Raw genomic sequence first — 19,737 nt, 5'->3', positions numbered from 1 at the left:
CGCCTTAATTGGTTCTCCTCCCTTCCAATGGTGTTGAGGCGGGTGGGAACAGCAGGGGGTGAAGGTGCTGTGTTTAAAGAGGTGGAGTTATGCAGATCTAAAACGCGTGGATTGCAGCAGCAGCAAGCCGAAAAGTGCAGGCATGTAAGGGATCTAGAGGTTGACAACATGTCTTCTTAACGGGAGTCCAGGAGCTCATCTCCACAAATGGACTTTTCAGGATCCTTGGGTGGCTCCGTAGTTTGAAACCAATTCTGGTTATCGCTTCTCGGCCTTTTGGCTAAGATCAAGTGCAGTGATCTAGCGGCTGCTGCCTTGGTCTTGGCTGAGAGGTGCTCGGGGTACCCGGCTCCTTGGCCTGGGGGGATCGCTCTGTTTTTCAGCAGGGCTTCACCTCCCTGCTGCTATTAGGGAGTCGGATTAGTCCCCGGGCAACGGGAGGCGATCATCTACCTGGCACTTCGGTGTTGAAGGTTTCTATTGAGAAGAAGAGAACCTGTTTGTGAAGAAGATGTCTGCAGCATCACATGAAGGAGAGGAAGATCATGTGCCTGAATTCGCTAAGGTGCAGAATTCTATTCGTTTGGTTGTTCAGGAGAACTTTCGAGATCAAAAGGATTTTAGGTATGTGATGAGTTAAGTTCTTGTGGATCTTTTTGGTTTGAAGACAGAAGAAGTGTTGGCGATAATGGACTACCCCAGGAGGGGTGTTTATGATATAGTTTTTGTTGACAAAGTTTTTTTTGAAGGATATCCAAGGAAAATGACTGCAAGCCAGGATAAAAGAATGGAGGGGATAAGTGTAATGCCACACTTCCCCGTTAGAGATAAATGGATCATTGTTAAAATGTACTCTCCATTGGTGGACGAAGAGGATGTTCTTACATTTTTGGAGTTTTTTTGTTTGTCAGTAACACCAAAAGGGAAGATTTATAATGAATTTGGTTTTTGGACTTCGAAGTGGAAATTTTTGGTCCGTTTCAAAGAAGATGAGCAGGGGACTGTGTTGCTTCCCCCAGCTAGGTTTAAGTTGGGTAATATAAATGGTGATATTTTTTTCAGTGGTATACCCACTTTTTGTCGAGTTTGTCGTCAATACGGGCATGGAAAGGAAAATTGTTCGGGTGGTGTATGTGGTTTTTGCAAAAAAGGTGATCATGAGTCAAAGGATTGTAAAGATCGGAGGAAGTGCAACTTGTGTCAGGAAGATACGCATGTTTTTAAGAATTGCCCAAAGAGGAAAAGAAATAAAGAGAAGGAGGTAGTGGTTAAAAAGGTTTTGGTAGAGAGAAAGGAGGAAAGTGTAGAAAAGGTGTTGGTGGTAAAGGGAAAAGAAAGCAAACCTGTAGGAGTGCAGAGGGAGATGGAGAAAACAAGAGTAGATTGGGGGGATAGGGTAGAGAGTGAAATGGGAGGTGTAAGTCAGGGAACTGGCCGTGGTAAGGTTAAAAAGCAAGAAAAGAGAAAGGAACAGGAAGTGGAGGTGGCAATGGAAGAAAATATAGTTGTTTTTCAACAACCTATGTTTATAAAGAATGCAGAATATTTTAACCGGTTGTACCGTAAGTTGTATGATGAGAAACGTTTGGACTATCTTATAGAGAATGTTAGGAAAGAACTAATAAGAGATAAAAATGTTTTTTGTGTGAAATATAGAATACCAGATGGTGTATCGAAACAAGTTTTTTCAGCATCAAGGGTTGAAGATTTGTCCCTTAAGGTTCTGAGTTGGGTTGGGGTTCATGCTTTTGATAATGGTTACAAGTATTTTACTTGATGTTATTACTGTTGTTAATACAGTTATAATTTAATTTTTATTTTTTTGGTATCCATTCAGGTTCTGAAACATTTCTTTCTTTGAAAGTATTGTTGTATTTTTGTAATTTTTTTTTCTGACATTAAAAGTACCAAAACCTGATGATGATTTAAGTTGGAGTCCACGTCTTGTCTCCCTTTGGGGAGAAGAGGACTGTGGAGTGGACTTTAATTTTAACCTGAATAGGTTTTAAAAAAAAAAAAAAAAAAAAAAAATCTGTTCTTATCAGTTTAATATCTGATACGTCCCCTATCTGGGGACCATATATTAAATGGATTTTTAGAACAGGGAGATGGAAAAAGAGCTTGCTCTGTCCACTCCACGCATTGACCTGGTATTGCAGTATCTCCAGGACCGGTGCACCCCTTCTTTAATGCAGTTTCTAAAATCAGAAAGAATTGAATTCAATGTTTTTTGTTCATTTTGCTTGTTTGTCGGATTTTGGGATGGACTCTTTGGCTTTGCTTTTCTTCTCCTCATTGGATTTTTCATGTTCAAAGTTGCAGAAGCCAGATTACAAGCTCATTTTGGTTCAACTTCAGCAACTGTGCATTGCATTGCCATGTAATGTGATGCAATGCTATCTTTCTAGCTCTCCCTTTTTACTTCCTTTTGGATAAACAGACATATTAGGCAAGCATTTTGGAGCTTTCACCTAAATAACTACAGGTGGTGAGATAAGCTGCACAATATAATTGACCTTTCAGTATATTGTTGCACACACACCATCTATTTAGCAAATGCCCTTGTTATCAACAGCAGCCTTTTAAACTCACCTGAGCTAACAGGTATGTGCGCTGGTTACTCTGCTGCGCTTAAAATTTCTTTTTTGGTTTGCTACAATGCCTTTTCTGAAACGTTGTCTCCTTCTGCTGGAACACTGACTTCTTTCATTTAATGCCTGCAGACTATAAAAGAGAACCCAACCCAAAAAGTTTGGTTGATTAGTCTGTGGCATTCTGTTAAACTGTTGCTTATGGCGGTCTCTGTGAGCTTCTCAGCGACATTCAGCCAGCCAGGTATCCTGCCTGCAGTAGATGGAATGTGGCAATGGAACGCTGGCTGCGCGTGTCATAATAGGCTCTGAGCCTTTATATACCTGTGCACAGCAGCAGCCACCTTCAGTCTGCTGCTGGACAGCCAGCAGCAGCAGCAGCAGGAGAGGTATGTAATCAGGAGCCCTCCTGCTAAGGGTAGACAGCTGCTCGTTCCACCCCACCCCCCGCCTTAATTGGTTCTCCTCCCTTCCAACGGTGTTGAGGCGGGTGGGAACAGCAGGGGGTGAAGGTGCTGTGTTTAAAGAGGTGGAGTTATGCAGATCTAAAACGCGTGGATTGCAGCAGCAGCAAGCCGAAAAGTGCAGGCATGTAAGGGATCTAGAGGTTGACAACATGTCTTCTTAACGGGAGTCCAGGAGCTCATCTCCACAAATGGACTTTTCAGGATCCTTGGGTGGCTCCGTAGTTTGAAACCAATTCTGGTTATCGCTTCTCGGCCTTTTGGCTAAGATCAAGTGTAGTATCTGTTCTTATCAGTTTAATATCTGATACGTCCCCTATCTGGGGACCATATATTAAATGGATTTTTAGAACAGGGAGATGGAAAAAGAGCTTGCTCTGTCCACTCCACGCATTGACCTGGTATTGCAGTATCTCCAGGACCGGTGCACCCCTTCTTTAATGCAGTTTCTAAAATCAGAAAGAATTGAATTCAATGTTTTTTGTTCATTTTGCTTGTTTGTCGGATTTTGGGATGGACTCTTTGGCTTTGCTTTTCTTCTCCTCATTGGATTTTTCATGTTCAAAGTTGCAGAAGCCAGATTGCAAGCTCATTTTGGTTCAACTTCAGCAACTGTGCATTGCATTGCCATGTAATGTGATGCAATGCTATCTTTCTAGCTCTCCCTTTTTACTTCCTTTTGGATAAACAGACATATTAGGCAAGCATTTTGGAGCTTTCACCTAAATAACTACAGGTGGTGAGATAAGCTGCACAATATAATTGACCTTTCAGTATATTGTTGCACACACACCATCTATTTAGCAAATGCCCTTGTTATCAACAGCAGCCTTTTAAACTCACCTGAGCTAACAGGTATGTGCGCTGGTTACTCTGCTGCGCTTAAAATTTCTTTTTTGGTTTGCTACAATGCCTTTTCTGAAACGTTGTCTCCTTCTGCAGGAACACTGACTTCTTTCATTTAATGCCTGCAGACTATAAAAGAGAACCCAACCCAAAAAGTTTGGTTGATTAGTCTGTGGCATTCTGTTAAACTGTTGCTTATGGCGGTCTCTGTGAGCTTCTCAGCGACATTCAGCCAGCCAGGTATCCTGCCTGCAGTAGATGGAATGTGGCAATGGAACGCTGGCTGCACGTGTCATAATAGGCTCTGAGCCTTTATATACCTGTGCACAGCAGCAGCCACCTTCAGTCTGCTGCTGGACAGCCAGCAGCAGCAGCAGCAGGAGAGGTATGTAATCAGGAGCCCTCCTGCTAAGGGTAGACAGCTGCTCGTTCCACCCCACCCCCCGCCTTAATTGGTTCTCCTCCCTTCCAACGGTGTTGAGGCGGGTGGGAACAGCAGGGGGTGAAGGTGCTGTGTTTAAAGAGGTGGAGTTATGCAGATCTAAAACGCGTGGATTGCAGCAGCAGCAAGCCGAAAAGTGCAGGCATGTAAGGGATCTAGAGGTTGACAACATGTCTTCTTAACGGGAGTCCAGGAGCTCATCTCCACAAATGGACTTTTCAGGATCCTTGGGTGGCTCCGTAGTTTGAAACCAATTCTGGTTATCGCTTCTCGGCCTTTTGGCTAAGATCAAGTGTAGTATCTGTTCGGGCTTTCGATAAAAAAAAAAAAAAAAAAAAATCTGTTCTTATCAGTTTAATATCTGATACGTCCCCTATCTGGGGACCATATATTAAATGGATTTTTAGAACAGGGAGATGGAAAAAGAGCTTGCTCTGTCCACTCCACGCATTGACCTGGTATTGCAGTATCTCCAGGACCGGTGCACCCCTTCTTTAATGCAGTTTCTAAAATCAGAAAGAATTGAATTCAATGTTTTTTGTTCATTTTGCTTGTTTGTCGGATTTTGGGATGGACTCTTTGGCTTTGCTTTTCTTCTCCTCATTGGATTTTTCATGTTCAAAGTTGCAGAAGCCAGATTACAAGCTCATTTTGGTTCAACTTCAGCAACTGTGCATTGCATTGCCATGTAATGTGATGCAATGCTATCTTTCTAGCTCTCCCTTTTTACTTCCTTTTGGATAAACAGACATATTAGGCAAGCATTTTGGAGCTTTCACCTAAATAACTACAGGTGGTGAGATAAGCTGCACAATATAATTGACCTTTCAGTATATTGTTGCACACACACCATCTATTTAGCAAATGCCCTTGTTATCAACAGCAGCCTTTTAAACTCACCTGAGCTAACAGGTATGTGCGCTGGTTACTCTGCTGCGCTTAAAATTTCTTTTTTGGTTTGCTACAATGCCTTTTCTGAAACGTTGTCTCCTTCTGCTGGAACACTGACTTCTTTCATTTAATGCCTGCAGACTATAAAAGAGAACCCAACCCAAAAAGTTTGGTTGATTAGTCTGTGGCATTCTGTTAAACTGTTGCTTATGGCGGTCTCTGTGAGCTTCTCAGCGACATTCAGCCAGCCAGGTATCCTGCCTGCAGTAGATGGAATGTGGCAATGGAACGCTGGCTGCGCGTGTCATAATAGGCTCTGAGCCTTTATATACCTGTGCACAGCAGCAGCCACCTTCAGTCTGCTGCTGGACAGCCAGCAGCAGCAGCAGCAGGAGAGGTATGTAATCAGGAGCCCTCCTGCTAAGGGTAGACAGCTGCTCGTTCCACCCCACCCCCCGCCTTAATTGGTTCTCCTCCCTTCCAACGGTGTTGAGGCGGGTGGGAACAGCAGGGGGTGAAGGTGCTGTGTTTAAAGAGGTGGAGTTATGCAGATCTAAAACGCGTGGATTGCAGCAGCAGCAAGCCGAAAAGTGCAGGCATGTAAGGGATCTAGAGGTTGACAACATGTCTTCTTAACGGGAGTCCAGGAGCTCATCTCCACAAATGGACTTTTCAGGATCCTTGGGTGGCTCCGTAGTTTGAAACCAATTCTGGTTATCGCTTCTCGGCCTTTTGGCTAAGATCAAGTGTAGTATCTGTTCTTATCAGTTTAATATCTGATACGTCCCCTATCTGGGGACCATATATTAAATGGATTTTTAGAACAGGGAGATGGAAAAAGAGCTTGCTCTGTCCACTCCACGCATTGACCTGGTATTGCAGTATCTCCAGGACCGGTGCACCCCTTCTTTAATGCAGTTTCTAAAATCAGAAAGAATTGAATTCAATGTTTTTTGTTCATTTTGCTTGTTTGTCGGATTTTGGGATGGACTCTTTGGCTTTGCTTTTCTTCTCCTCATTGGATTTTTCATGTTCAAAGTTGCAGAAGCCAGATTACAAGCTCATTTTGGTTCAACTTCAGCAACTGTGCATTGCATTGCCATGTAATGTGATGCAATGCTATCTTTCTAGCTCTCCCTTTTTACTTCCTTTTGGATAAACAGACATATTAGGCAAGCATTTTGGAGCTTTCACCTAAATAACTACAGGTGGTGAGATAAGCTGCACAATATAATTGACCTTTCAGTATATTGTTGCACACACACCATCTATTTAGCAAATGCCCTTGTTATCAACAGCAGCCTTTTAAACTCACCTGAGCTAACAGGTATGTGCGCTGGTTACTCTGCTGCGCTTAAAATTTCTTTTTTGGTTTGCTACAATGCCTTTTCTGAAACGTTGTCTCCTTCTGCTGGAACACTGACTTCTTTCATTTAATGCCTACAGACTATAAAAGAGAACCCAACCCAAAAAGTTTGGTTGATTAGTCTGTGGCATTCTGTTAAACTGTTGCTTATGGCGGTCTCTGTGAGCTTCTCAGCGACATTCAGCCAGCCAGGTATCCTGCCTGCAGTAGATGGAATGTGGCAATGGAACGCTGGCTGCGCGTGTCATAATAGGCTCTGAGCCTTTATATACCTGTGCACAGCAGCAGCCACCTTCAGTCTGCTGCTGGACAGCCAGCAGCAGCAGCAGCAGGAGAGGTATGTAATCAGGAGCCCTCCTGCTAAGGGTAGACAGCTGCTCGTTCCACCCCACCCCCCGCCTTAATTGGTTCTCCTCCCTTCCAACGGTGTTGAGGCGGGTGGGAACAGCAGGGGGTGAAGGTGCTGTGTTTAAAGAGGTGGAGTTATGCAGATCTAAAACGCGTGGATTGCAGCAGCAGCAAGCCGAAAAGTGCAGGCATGTAAGGGATCTAGAGGTTGACAACATGTCTTCTTAACGGGAGTCCAGGAGCTCATCTCCACAAATGGACTTTTCAGGATCCTTGGGTGGCTCCGTAGTTTGAAACCAATTCTGGTTATCGCTTCTCAGCCTTTTGGCTAAGATCAAGTGTAGTATCTGTTCTTATCAGTTTAATATCTGATACGTCCCCTATCTGGAGACCATATATTAAATGGATTTTTAGAACAGGGAGATGGAAAAAGAGCTTGCTCTGTCCACTCCACGCATTGACCTGATATTGCAGTATCTCCAGGACCGGTGCACCCTTTCTTTAATGCAGTTTCTAAAATCAGAAAGAATTGAATTCAATGTTTTTTGTTCATTTTGCTTGTTTGTCGGATTTTGGGATGGACTCTTTGGCTTTGCTTTTCTTCTCCTCATTGGATTTTTCATGTTCAAAGTTGCAGAAGCCAGATTACAAGCTCATTTTGGTTCAACTTCAGCAACTGTGCATTGCATTGCCATGTAATGTGATGCAATGCTATCTTTCTAGCTCTCCCTTTTTACTTCCTTTTGGATAAACAGACATATTAGGCAAGCATTTTGGAGCTTTCACCTAAATAACTACAGGTGGTGAGATAAGCTGCACAATATAATTGACCTTTCAGTATATTGTTGCACACACACCATCTATTTAGCAAATGCCCTTGTTATCAACAGCAGCCTTTTAAACTCACCTGAGCTAACAGGTATGTGCGCTGGTTACTCTGCTGCGCTTAAAATTTCTTTTTTGGTTTGCTACAATGCCTTTTCTGAAACGTTGTCTCCTTCTGCTGGAACACTGACTTCTTTCATTTAATGCCTGCAGACTATAAAAGAGAGCCCAACCCAAAAAGTTTGGTTGATTAGTCTGTGGCATTCTGTTAAACTGTTGCTTATGGCGGTCTCTGTGAGCTTCTCAGCGACATTCAGCCAGCCAGGTATCCTGCCTGCAGTAGATGGAATGTGGCAATGGAACGCTGGCTGCGCGTGTCATAATAGGCTCTGAGCCTTTATATACCTGTGCACAGCAGCAGCCACCTTCAGTCTGCTGCTGGACAGCCAGCAGCAACAGCAGCAGGAGAGGTATGTAATCAGCAGCCCTCCTGCTAAGGGTAGACAGCTGCTCGTTCCACCCCACCCCCCGCCTTAATTGGTTCTCCTCCCTTCCAACGGTGTTGAGGCGGGTGGGAACAGCAGGGGGTGAAGGTGCTGTGTTTAAAGAGGTGGAGTTATGCAGATCTAAAACGCGTGGATTGCAGCAGCAGCAAGCCGAAAAGTGCAGGCATGTAAGGGATCTAGAGGTTGACAACATGTCTTCTTAACGGGAGTCCAGGAGCTCATCTCCACAAATGGACTTTTCAGGATCCTTGGGTGGCTCCGTAGTTTGAAACCAATTCTGGTTATCGCTTCTCGGCCTTTTGGCTAAGATCAAGTGTAGTATCTGTTCTTATCAGTTTAATATCTGATACGTCCCCTATCTGGGGACCATATATTAAATGGATTTTTAGAACAGGGAGATGGAAAAAGAGCTTGCTCTGTCCACTCCACGCATTGACCTGGTATTGCAGTATCTCCAGGACCGGTGCACCCCTTCTTTAATGCAGTTTCTAAAATCAGAAAGAATTGAATTCAATGTTTTTTGTTCATTTTGCTTGTTTGTCGGATTTTGGGATGGACTCTTTGGCTTTGCTTTTCTTCTCCTCATTGGATTTTTCATGTTCAAAGTTGCAGAAGCCAGATTACAAGCTCATTTTGGTTCAACTTCAGCAACTGTGCATTGCATTGCCATGTAATGTGATGCAATGCTATCTTTCTAGCTCTCCCTTTTTACTTCCTTTTGGATAAACAGACATATTAGGCAAGCATTTTGGAGCTTTCACCTAAATAACTACAGGTGGTGAGATAAGCTGCACAATATAATTGACCTTTCAGTATATTGTTGCACACACACCATCTATTTAGCAAATGCCCTTGTTATCAACAGCAGCCTTTTAAACTCACCTGAGCTAACAGGTATGTGCGCTGGTTACTCTGCTGCGCTTAAAATTTCTTTTTTGGTTTGCTACAATGCCTTTTCTGAAACGTTGTCTCCTTCTGCTGGAACACTGACTTCTTTCATTTAATGCCTGCAGACTATAAAAGAGAACCCAACCCAAAAAGTTTGGTTGATTAGTCTGTGGCATTCTGTTAAACTGTTGCTTATGGCGGTCTCTGTGAGCTTCTCAGCGACATTCAGCCAGCCAGGTATCCTGCCTGCAGTAGATGGAATGTGGCAATGGAACGCTGGCTGCGCGTGTCATAATAGGCTCTGAGCCTTTATATACCTGTGCACAGCAGCAGCCACCTTCAGTCTGCTGCTGGACAGCCAGCAGCAGCAGCAGCAGGAGAGGTATGTAATCAGGAGCCCTCCTGCTAAGGGTAGACAGCTGCTCGTTCCACCCCACCCCCGCCTTAATTGGTTCTCCTCCCTTTCAACGGTGTTGAGGCGGGTGGGAACAGCAGGGGGTGAAGGTGCTGTGTTTAAAGAGGTGGAGTTATGCAGATCTAAAACGCGTGGATTGCAGCAGCAGCAAGCCGAAAAGTGCAGGCATGTAAGGGATCTAGAGGTTGACAACATGTCTTCTTAACGGGAGTCCAGGAGCTCATCTCCACAAATGGACTTTTCAGGATCCTTGGGTGGCTCCGTAGTTTGAAACCAATTCTGGTTATCGCTTCTCGGCCTTTTGGCTAAGATCAAGTGTAGTATCTGTTCGGGCTTTCGATAAAAAAAAAAAAAAAAAAAAATCTGTTCTTATCAGTTTAATATCTGATACGTCCCCTATCTGGGGACCATATATTAAATGGATTTTTAGAACAGGGAGATGGAAAAAGAGCTTGCTCTGTCCACTCCACGCATTGACCTGGTATTGCAGTATCTCCAGGACCGGTGCACCCCTTCTTTAATGCAGTTTCTAAAATCAGAAAGAATTGAATTCAATGTTTTTTGTTCATTTTGCTTGTTTGTCGGATTTTGGGATGGACTCTTTGGCTTTGCTTTTCTTCTCCTCATTGGATTTTTCATGTTCAAAGTTGCAGAAGCCAGATTACAAGCTCATTTTGGTTCAACTTCAGCAACTGTGCATTGCATTGCCATGTAATGTGATGCAATGCTATCTTTCTAGCTCTCCCTTTTTACTTCCTTTTGGATAAACAGACATATTAGGCAAGCATTTTGGAGCTTTCACCTAAATAACTACAGGTGGTGAGATAAGCTGCACAATATAATTGACCTTTCAGTATATTGTTGCACACACACCATCTATTTAGCAAATGCCCTTGTTATCAACAGCAGCCTTTTAAACTCACCTGAGCTAACAGGTATGTGCGCTGGTTACTCTGCTGCGCTTAAAATTTCTTTTTTGGTTTGCTACAATGCCTTTTCTGAAACGTTGTCTCCTTCTGCTGGAACACTGACTTCTTTCATTTAATGCCTGCAGACTATAAAAGAGAACCCAACCCAAAAAGTTTGGTTGATTAGTCTGTGGCATTCTGTTAAACTGTTGCTTATGGCGGTCTCTGTGAGCTTCTCAGCGACATTCAGCCAGCCAGGTATCCTGCCTGCAGTAGATGGAATGTGGCAATGGAACGCTGGCTGCGCGTGTCATAATAGGCTCTGAGCCTTTATATACCTGTGCACAGCAGCAGCCACCTTCAGTCTGCTGCTGGACAGCCAGCAGCAGCAGCAGCAGGAGAGGTATGTAATCAGGAGCCCTCCTGCTAAGGGTAGACAGCTGCTCGTTCCACCCCACCCCCCGCCTTAATTGGTTCTCCTCCCTTCCAACGGTGTTGAGGCGGGTGGGAACAGCAGGGGGTGAAGGTGCTGTGTTTAAAGAGGTGGAGTTATGCAGATCTAAAACGCGTGGATTGCAGCAGCAGCAAGCCGAAAAGTGCAGGCATGTAAGGGATCTAGAGGTTGACAACATGTCTTCTTAACGGGAGTCCAGGAGCTCATCTCCACAAATGGACTTTTCAGGATCCTTGGGTGGCTCCGTAGTTTGAAACCAATTCTGGTTATCGCTTCTCGGCCTTTTGGCTAAGATCAAGTGTAGTATCTGTTCTTATCAGTTTAATATCTGATACGTCCCCTATCTGGGGACCATATATTAAATGGATTTTTAGAACAGGGAGATGGAAAAAGAGCTTGCTCTGTCCACTCCACGCATTGACCTGGTATTGCAGTATCTCCAGGACCGGTGCACCCCTTCTTTAATGCAGTTTCTAAAATCAGAAAGAATTGAATTCAATGTTTTTTGTTCATTTTGCTTGTTTGTCGGATTTTGGGATGGACTCTTTGGCTTTGCTTTTCTTCTCCTCATTGGATTTTTCATGTTCAAAGTTGCAGAAGCCAGATTACAAGCTCATTTTGGTTCAACTTCAGCAACTGTGCATTGCATTGCCATGTAATGTGATGCAATGCTATCTTTCTAGCTCTCCCTTTTTACTTCCTTTTGGATAAACAGACATATTAGGCAAGCATTTTGGAGCTTTCACCTAAATAACTACAGGTGGTGAGATAAGCTGCACAATATAATTGACCTTTCAGTATATTGTTGCACACACACCATCTATTTAGCAAATGCCCTTGTTATCAACAGCAGCCTTTTAAACTCACCTGAGCTAACAGGTATGTGCGCTGGTTACTCTGCTGCGCTTAAAATTTCTTTTTTGGTTTGCTACAATGCCTTTTCTGAAACGTTGTCTCCTTCTGCTGGAACACTGACTTCTTTCATTTAATGCCTACAGACTATAAAAGAGAACCCAACCCAAAAAGTTTGGTTGATTAGTCTGTGGCATTCTGTTAAACTGTTGCTTATGGCGGTCTCTGTGAGCTTCTCAGCGACATTCAGCCAGCCAGGTATCCTGCCTGCAGTAGATGGAATGTGGCAATGGAACGCTGGCTGCGCGTGTCATAATAGGCTCTGAGCCTTTATATACCTGTGCACAGCAGCAGCCACCTTCAGTCTGCTGCTGGACAGCCAGCAGCAGCAGCAGCAGGAGAGGTATGTAATCAGGAGCCCTCCTGCTAAGGGTAGACAGCTGCTCGTTCCACCCCACCCCCCGCCTTAATTGGTTCTCCTCCCTTCCAACGGTGTTGAGGCGGGTGGGAACAGCAGGGGGTGAAGGTGCTGTGTTTAAAGAGGTGGAGTTATGCAGATCTAAAACGCGTGGATTGCAGCAGCAGCAAGCCGAAAAGTGCAGGCATGTAAGGGATCTAGAGGTTGACAACATGTCTTCTTAACGGGAGTCCAGGAGCTCATCTCCACAAATGGACTTTTCAGGATCCTTGGGTGGCTCCGTAGTTTGAAACCAATTCTGGTTATCGCTTCTCAGCCTTTTGGCTAAGATCAAGTGTAGTATCTGTTCTTATCAGTTTAATATCTGATACGTCCCCTATCTGGAGACCATATATTAAATGGATTTTTAGAACAGGGAGATGGAAAAAGAGCTTGCTCTGTCCACTCCACGCATTGACCTGATATTGCAGTATCTCCAGGACCGGTGCACCCTTTCTTTAATGCAGTTTCTAAAATCAGAAAGAATTGAATTCAATGTTTTTTGTTCATTTTGCTTGTTTGTCGGATTTTGGGATGGACTCTTTGGCTTTGCTTTTCTTCTCCTCATTGGATTTTTCATGTTCAAAGTTGCAGAAGCCAGATTACAAGCTCATTTTGGTTCAACTTCAGCAACTGTGCATTGCATTGCCATGTAATGTGATGCAATGCTATCTTTCTAGCTCTCCCTTTTTACTTCCTTTTGGATAAACAGACATATTAGGCAAGCATTTTGGAGCTTTCACCTAAATAACTACAGGTGGTGAGATAAGCTGCACAATATAATTGACCTTTCAGTATATTGTTGCACACACACCATCTATTTAGCAAATGCCCTTGTTATCAACAGCAGCCTTTTAAACTCACCTGAGCTAACAGGTATGTGCGCTGGTTACTCTGCTGCGCTTAAAATTTCTTTTTTGGTTTGCTACAATGCCTTTTCTGAAACGTTGTCTCCTTCTGCTGGAACACTGACTTCTTTCATTTAATGCCTGCAGACTATAAAAGAGAGCCCAACCCAAAAAGTTTGGTTGATTAGTCTGTGGCATTCTGTTAAACTGTTGCTTATGGCGGTCTCTGTGAGCTTCTCAGCGACATTCAGCCAGCCAGGTATCCTGCCTGCAGTAGATGGAATGTGGCAATGGAACGCTGGCTGCGCGTGTCATAATAGGCTCTGAGCCTTTATATACCTGTGCACAGCAGCAGCCACCTTCAGTCTGCTGCTGGACAGCCAGCAGCAACAGCAGCAGGAGAGGTATGTAATCAGCAGCCCTCCTGCTAAGGGTAGACAGCTGCTCGTTCCACCCCACCCCCCGCCTTAATTGGTTCTCCTCCCTTCCAACGGTGTTGAGGCGGGTGGGAACAGCAGGGGGTGAAGGTGCTGTGTTTAAAGAGGTGGAGTTATGCAGATCTAAAACGCGTGGATTGCAGCAGCAGCAAGCCGAAAAGTGCAGGCATGTAAGGGATCTAGAGGTTGACAACATGTCTTCTTAACGGGAGTCCAGGAGCTCATCTCCACAAATGGACTTTTCAGGATCCTTGGGTGGCTCCGTAGTTTGAAACCAATTCTGGTTATCGCTTCTCGGCCTTTTGGCTAAGATCAAGTGTAGTATCTGTTCTTATCAGTTTAATATCTGATACGTCCCCTATCTGGGGACCATATATTAAATGGATTTTTAGAACAGGGAGATGGAAAAAGAGCTTGCTCTGTCCACTCCACGCATTGACCTGGTATTGCAGTATCTCCAGGACCGGTGCACCCCTTCTTTAATGCAGTTTCTAAAATCAGAAAGAATTGAATTCAATGTTTTTTGTTCATTTTGCTTGTTTGTCGGATTTTGGGATGGACTCTTTGGCTTTGCTTTTCTTCTCCTCATTGGATTTTTCATGTTCAAAGTTGCAGAAGCCAGATTACAAGCTCATTTTGGTTCAACTTCAGCAACTGTGCATTGCATTGCCATGTAATGTGATGCAATGCTATCTTTCTAGCTCTCCCTTTTTACTTCCTTTTGGATAAACAGACATATTAGGCAAGCATTTTGGAGCTTTCACCTAAATAACTACAGGTGGTGAGATAAGCTGCACAATATAATTGACCTTTCAGTATATTGTTGCACACACACCATCTATTTAGCAAATGCCCTTGTTATCAACAGCAGCCTTTTAAACTCACCTGAGCTAACAGGTATGTGCGCTGGTTACTCTGCTGCGCTTAAAATTTCTTTTTTGGTTTGCTACAATGCCTTTTCTGAAACGTTGTCTCCTTCTGCTGGAACACTGACTTCTTTCATTTAATGCCTGCAGACTATAAAAGAGAACCCAACCCAAAAAGTTTGGTTGATTAGTCTGTGGCATTCTGTTAAACTGTTGCTTATGGCGGTCTCTGTGAGCTTCTCAGCGACATTCAGCCAGCCAGGTATCCTGCCTGCAGTAGATGGAATGTGGCAATGGAACGCTGGCTGCGCGTGTCATAATAGGCTCTGAGCCTTTATATACCTGTGCACAGCAGCAGCCACCTTCAGTCTGCTGCTGGACAGCCAGCAGCAGCAGCAGCAGGAGAGGTATGTAATCAGGAGCCCTCCTGCTAAGGGTAGACAGCTGCTCGTTCCACCCCACCCCCGCCTTAATTGGTTCTCCTCCCTTTCAACGGTGTTGAGGCGGGTGGGAACAGCAGGGGGTGAAGGTGCTGTGTTTAAAGAGGTGGAGTTATGCAGATCTAAAACGCGTGGATTGCAGCAGCAGCAAGCCGAAAAGTGCAGGCATGTAAGGGATCTAGAGGTTGACAACATGTCTTCTTAACGGGAGTCCAGGAGCTCATCTCCACAAATGGACTTTTCAGGATCCTTGGGTGGCTCCGTAGTTTGAAACCAATTCTGGTTATCGCTTCTCGGCCTTTTGGCTAAGATCAAGTGTAGTATCTGTTCTTATCAGTTTAATATCTGATACGTCCCCTATCTGGGGACCATATATTAAATGGATTTTTAGAACAGGGAGATGGAAAAAGAGCTTGCTCTGTCCACTCCACGCATTGACCTGGTATTGCAGTATCTCCAGGACCGGTGCACCCCTTCTTTAATGCAGTTTCTAAAATCAGAAAGAATTGAATTCAATGTTTTTTGTTCATTTTGCTTGTTTGTCGGATTTTGGGATGGACTCTTTGGCTTTGCTTTTCTTCTCCTCATTGGATTTTTCATGTTCAAAGTTGCAGAAGCCAGATTACAAGCTCATTTTGGTTCAACTTCAGCAACTGTGCATTGCATTGCCATGTAATGTGATGCAATGCTATCTTTCTAGCTCTCCCTTTTTACTTCCTTTTGGATAAACAGACATATTAGGCAAGCATTTTGGAGCTTTCACCTAAATAACTACAGGTGGTGAGATAAGCTGCACAATATAATTGACCTTTCAGTATATTGTTGCACACACACCATCTATTTAGCAAATGCCCTTGTTATCAACAGCAGCCTTTTAAACTCACCTGAGCTAACAGGTATGTGCGCTGGTTACTCTGCTGCGCTTAAAATTTCTTTTTTGGTTTGCTACAATGCCTTTTCTGAAACGTTGTCTCCTTCTGCTGGAACACTGACTTCTTTCATTTAATGCCTGCAGACTATAAAAGAGAACCCAACCCAAAAAGTTTGGTTGATTAGTCTGTGGCATTCTGTTAAACTGTTGCTTATGGCGGTCTCTGTGAGCTTCTCAGCGACATTCAGCCAGCCAGGTATCCTGCCTGCAGTAGATGGAATGTGGCAATGGAACGCTGGCTGCGCGTGTCATAATAGGCTCTGAGCCTTTATATACCTGTGCACAGCAGCAGCCACCTTCAGTCTGCTGCTGGACAGCCAGCAGCAGCAGCAGCAGGAGAGGTATGTAATCAGGAGCCCTCCTGCTAAGGGTAGACAGCTGCTCGTTCCACCCCACCCCCCGCCTTAATTGGTTCTCCTCCCTTCCAACGGTGTTGAGGCGGGTGGGAACAGCAGGGGGTGAAGGTGCTGTGTTTAAAGAGGTGGAGTTATGCAGATCTAAAACGCGTGGATTGCAGCAGCAGCAAGCCGAAAAGTGCAGGCATGTAAGGGATCTAGAGGTTGACAACATGTCTTCTTAACGGGAGTCCAGGAGCTCATCTCCACAAATGGACTTTTCAGGATCCTTGGGTGGCTCCGTAGTTTGAAACCAATTCTGGTTATCGCTTCTCGGCCTTTTGGCTAAGATCAAGTGTAGTATCTGTTCTTAAAAGAACACAAGAGCTACGATCTACACTTGACGAGAGCGATCGAACTCGGAAGGAGAAGAGCTTCGGAGCCCAGCTGACATCGGAGAAGGAAGGCGGATATCGGTGGGAAGAAGAAGCTCTAAAGAATCCAGAAGAAGACGAAGACTCGGAGAAGAATCGGGCTGTCCTGTGGAATCTTCGAGGAAGAAAATCATCGAGACAAAGACCTTTCGGGGAATTTGTCCAGAACACGACGGGAGAAGAATCTGCATAGCTCCACCCATTCCGGGAAAAGTTCCAGATCCAGCTCCAAGAAGTAACTGCAGGAGGAAAGCCATGGCAAGCGCTGCGAGGAAGGCCGAAAAGAAGAGCCTGGAGCAGGGGACAGCCAGGAGGGCCCAGCCAGGAGCCGATTCTGACCCCAAGGACTCTGCCTCCACGACTGGCCAACAGAAGGGACCCCAGAAGCCCCGCCACGAAGCTCCAGCCCTGGAGCCATGGATGCGGCAGACGGTGGCCCTGAAGCTGAAGGAAGTGGATGGGAGGGTGCCGGACATGTCCTCGGACGTGTTCTGCCAGAAGATGCTGCTGGATCGAGGCTTCTCCAGGTCGGACACCCTCAGCATCCAGACCTTCTTGACGGGGATCTTCTTCGTCACCTTCGCCACTGTGAACACCTGCAGGAGGTTCTGGGAAATGGTAAGCGCAAAAGGACCAGATAATTCTTTCTCTGCCTTTACAGGTAGCTGCCCTATCCAGAGGGACGAAAGGAGGATCACGGTCTCCATGCGCAACCCGCACACCCCAGACCAAGACATCTGTACCTTCCTGAGACGCTTCTGTTTGGTTGTGAAGGAACCTTCTCACATCCTGAATGGACTCGGCTTCTGGACAGGTAAGTGGTCGGTGACCGTTAGACTTCACAGGGACCTGGCGTACTCAGACGGACTTCGGCACCTGCCCCCGACATTCTCCCTGGGCAACTCCTACGGCCTCATCTATTACCCGGACATGCCGCGGAACTGCAGGAGATGCGGCAAGAACGGCCACGAGATGAAGGACTGCAAGGAGGATGCCTGCAGGATTTGTCGAGTGACGGGACACAGCTCGAAGGACTGCCCGAAGAAGACGTCCTGCAACCTGTGTGGGCTGGCGGCTCATCTGTACAAGGATTGCCCCAAGCGTGAGAGATCCTGGGCATCGGTGGTTGCGACGACCCCAGCTACGGAGGACAAGGCCCCGATGACCAGGCCTGTGAAGGTCAAGGACGCGACGACCAAGGCCCCAGCGGCCAAGGCCGAGACGACCAAGGCCAAAGCGGTCAAGGAGTCGGTGGCCAAAGCCCCAGCGACGGTCCCAGCAGCTCCGAAGCAGAAGAAAAAGTCAAAGGAGGGTAAGAGTTCTGTCACCCCTCTCTCGATCCCTCCCCCTGCCACCCCCGTCCAATCCCCCCCCACCCCGGCCACCCCTGCTGAGGATTCCACTTCCTCTTCCTCCTTCCCCTACTCCTCAGCAGGTGTCCTTTCCCCTGCCCCGGCAGCCACTCTCCCTCCCCAGACCATGGTAGCGGTGGAATTAACCTTTCCTCCACCCGCCGCTATCTATTCCGAGGAGGATTTTCCCCTTCTTGTCTCCCCAGTTCCAACCCGGGGAAAGAGGAAGGTGGAGGACAGCCCTGCTACTGAATCCTCCAAAAAGAAGATTCTGGATTTCGTAGGCGAAAAGGAGGATACCCTCCCTGAGCCAGAAGAGATGGAGCACATGGTTGAGACCCTGGTGGCCGAGCCAGAAGAGGAGGAACTGGTGGTCGCCGAGATCGAGGCCGCGCTGCTTGACCAGATGGAGGAAGAGGGCCTGCTGGTGATCCCGTCACCAGCAGTCAACACCGACGAGGGACCACCCGACCGGAGTGGTAACTAAGGTGTATTGCCTGCGCTAACTTTTTCTTTTTTCCCTACATGATGGCTAATATTAACTTATTTTCCATTAATGTCAGGAGCATCAAGGACAAGTTCAGATGTCAGACTATTTATGCCTTCCTTACTTCCCAGTTGTGTGATGTTTATATGTTGCAGGAATGTTCCCTTCCCTCCTCTAGGTCCTTCAAACATCTGGCCAGGGAGTGGTCCCACGGTCCATCCTACTGGTCCGGTGGGGGTGACTGCAAGTCTGCGGGGGTCGCAATTCTGATCAGGGGGGGCGCATTCACGCTTGAGTCCGTCCAGGAGCTCATCTGCGGCAGGGCTCTTGTTGTAGATGGCAACTGGGCGGGAGAACCTGTCAGGTTCATCAACGTGTATGCGTCCCCACTGAAGAATGAGCGTTTGGAGCTTTTCCAGACCCTGCGGCTTCAGCTTGCCACCACCAGGACCTTAGTGATGGCCGGGGATTTCAACTGCCCCATCGAGGAGGATGGTCGTAGTTCTGGCACATCTGCCAAGTTGGACATCACGTCCAAGCTGCTCATCGAGATGGTAACCGAGGCCTCTCTTCAGGACGTGGTGGGCTCCATGGGGAGAGGCTCCACGAACTATTCGTGGAGCCGACCCGATGGCTCACTCCGCTCCAGGATTGACTTTGTGTTCACCTCTCGGGCAGTCAGGCAGAGTAGGCACTCGATGGTCTCCTGCTTCTTCTCCGACCACAGAGCCATTCACTTACAAGGTGTCCTCGGCGACGGTTTTCCGTCCGGCCCCGGCTCCTGGAAGCTGAATTGTGCTCTGCTGGCTCAGGATGAAGTCGTGGAGGAGCTGAGAGCAGCCTACGCAATGTGGCAGTCCTACAAGGGTAGCTTCCAAACAGTCTCTGATTGGTGGGAATATGTTAAACTTGAGTTTCGCTGTTTCTTTCAGGCCAAGGGTCGACAACAGGCGTGTGAGAAGAGGAGGGACTTCAGAGGGCTGCAGCGCGAGCTGCGGTCGCTGCAGGACCTTCTTCACTGCGGCTGGGACGTGAGGGAGGAGCTGGAGGAGACCAAGAAGAGCCTGAAAAGGCACTTTGAGGAGGAGTCCAAGCGAATCGTCTTCCGTTCCAAAGTGGAGAATCTGGAGAAGGGTGAGAAATGTAACTCATTCTTTTTCAGGAAACTTCATGCCGGTCACACGCCCCTGAACGAGCTGCGAGACGAGAGCGGAAACATGCGACGTGGGAAGGAGGACGTGATGAGGGTCGTCAGCGACTTCTACAGCGAACTCTACTCCCACAAGACTACCGACCCCGACGCTGCTGATAAGTTCCTGTCAGGTATCACTAACCATCTTGATCCTGCAGGCAC

General features: G+C 46.2%; 9 non-coding genes and 3 pseudogenes across 9 annotated transcripts; all 12 read left to right on the top strand.

The window, feature by feature from the left end:
- The first annotated feature begins 1,998 nt into the window (after positions 1–1,998).
- On the top strand, positions 1,999–2,184 carry LOC141179757 (U2 spliceosomal RNA). Its single transcript, XR_012255734.1, has one exon. It is a non-coding gene; the product is annotated as a U2 spliceosomal RNA (small nuclear RNA).
- Positions 2,185–3,299: 1,115 nt separating this feature from the next.
- On the top strand, positions 3,300–3,490 carry LOC141180275 (U2 spliceosomal RNA). The gene has a single exon (XR_012256036.1). It is a non-coding gene; the product is annotated as a U2 spliceosomal RNA (small nuclear RNA).
- A 1,115-nt stretch (positions 3,491–4,605) lies between these two features.
- On the top strand, positions 4,606–4,835 carry LOC141179676 (U2 spliceosomal RNA; annotated as a pseudogene).
- A 1,115-nt stretch (positions 4,836–5,950) lies between these two features.
- Positions 5,951–6,141, top strand: LOC141180273 (U2 spliceosomal RNA). Its single transcript, XR_012256035.1, has one exon. It is a non-coding gene; the product is annotated as a U2 spliceosomal RNA (small nuclear RNA).
- Positions 6,142–7,256: 1,115 nt separating this feature from the next.
- On the top strand, positions 7,257–7,447 carry LOC141179659 (U2 spliceosomal RNA). The gene has a single exon (XR_012255653.1). It is a non-coding gene; the product is annotated as a U2 spliceosomal RNA (small nuclear RNA).
- A 1,115-nt stretch (positions 7,448–8,562) lies between these two features.
- On the top strand, positions 8,563–8,753 carry LOC141180272 (U2 spliceosomal RNA). The gene has a single exon (XR_012256034.1). It is a non-coding gene; the product is annotated as a U2 spliceosomal RNA (small nuclear RNA).
- Positions 8,754–9,867: 1,114 nt separating this feature from the next.
- LOC141179675 (U2 spliceosomal RNA) lies at positions 9,868–10,097 on the top strand (annotated as a pseudogene).
- A 1,115-nt stretch (positions 10,098–11,212) lies between these two features.
- Positions 11,213–11,403, top strand: LOC141180271 (U2 spliceosomal RNA). Its single transcript, XR_012256033.1, has one exon. It is a non-coding gene; the product is annotated as a U2 spliceosomal RNA (small nuclear RNA).
- A 1,115-nt stretch (positions 11,404–12,518) lies between these two features.
- On the top strand, positions 12,519–12,709 carry LOC141179658 (U2 spliceosomal RNA). Its single transcript, XR_012255652.1, has one exon. It is a non-coding gene; the product is annotated as a U2 spliceosomal RNA (small nuclear RNA).
- A 1,115-nt stretch (positions 12,710–13,824) lies between these two features.
- LOC141180270 (U2 spliceosomal RNA) lies at positions 13,825–14,015 on the top strand. Its single transcript, XR_012256032.1, has one exon. It is a non-coding gene; the product is annotated as a U2 spliceosomal RNA (small nuclear RNA).
- A 1,114-nt stretch (positions 14,016–15,129) lies between these two features.
- On the top strand, positions 15,130–15,320 carry LOC141180268 (U2 spliceosomal RNA). The gene has a single exon (XR_012256030.1). It is a non-coding gene; the product is annotated as a U2 spliceosomal RNA (small nuclear RNA).
- Positions 15,321–16,435: 1,115 nt separating this feature from the next.
- On the top strand, positions 16,436–16,513 carry LOC141179994 (U2 spliceosomal RNA; annotated as a pseudogene).
- The last annotated feature ends 3,224 nt before the right edge of the window (positions 16,514–19,737 follow it).

Source organism: Phyllobates terribilis, unplaced genomic scaffold (assembly GCF_046119375.1).
Source record: "Phyllobates terribilis strain yellow unplaced genomic scaffold, ASM4611937v1 Scaffold_30__1_contigs__length_15301838, whole genome shotgun sequence".
In the NCBI taxonomy this organism is placed as follows: domain Eukaryota; kingdom Metazoa; phylum Chordata; class Amphibia; order Anura; family Dendrobatidae; genus Phyllobates; species Phyllobates terribilis.
Note: the sequence above shows the minus strand (reverse complement) of the source record. Positions and strands in the feature narration are given on the sequence as shown.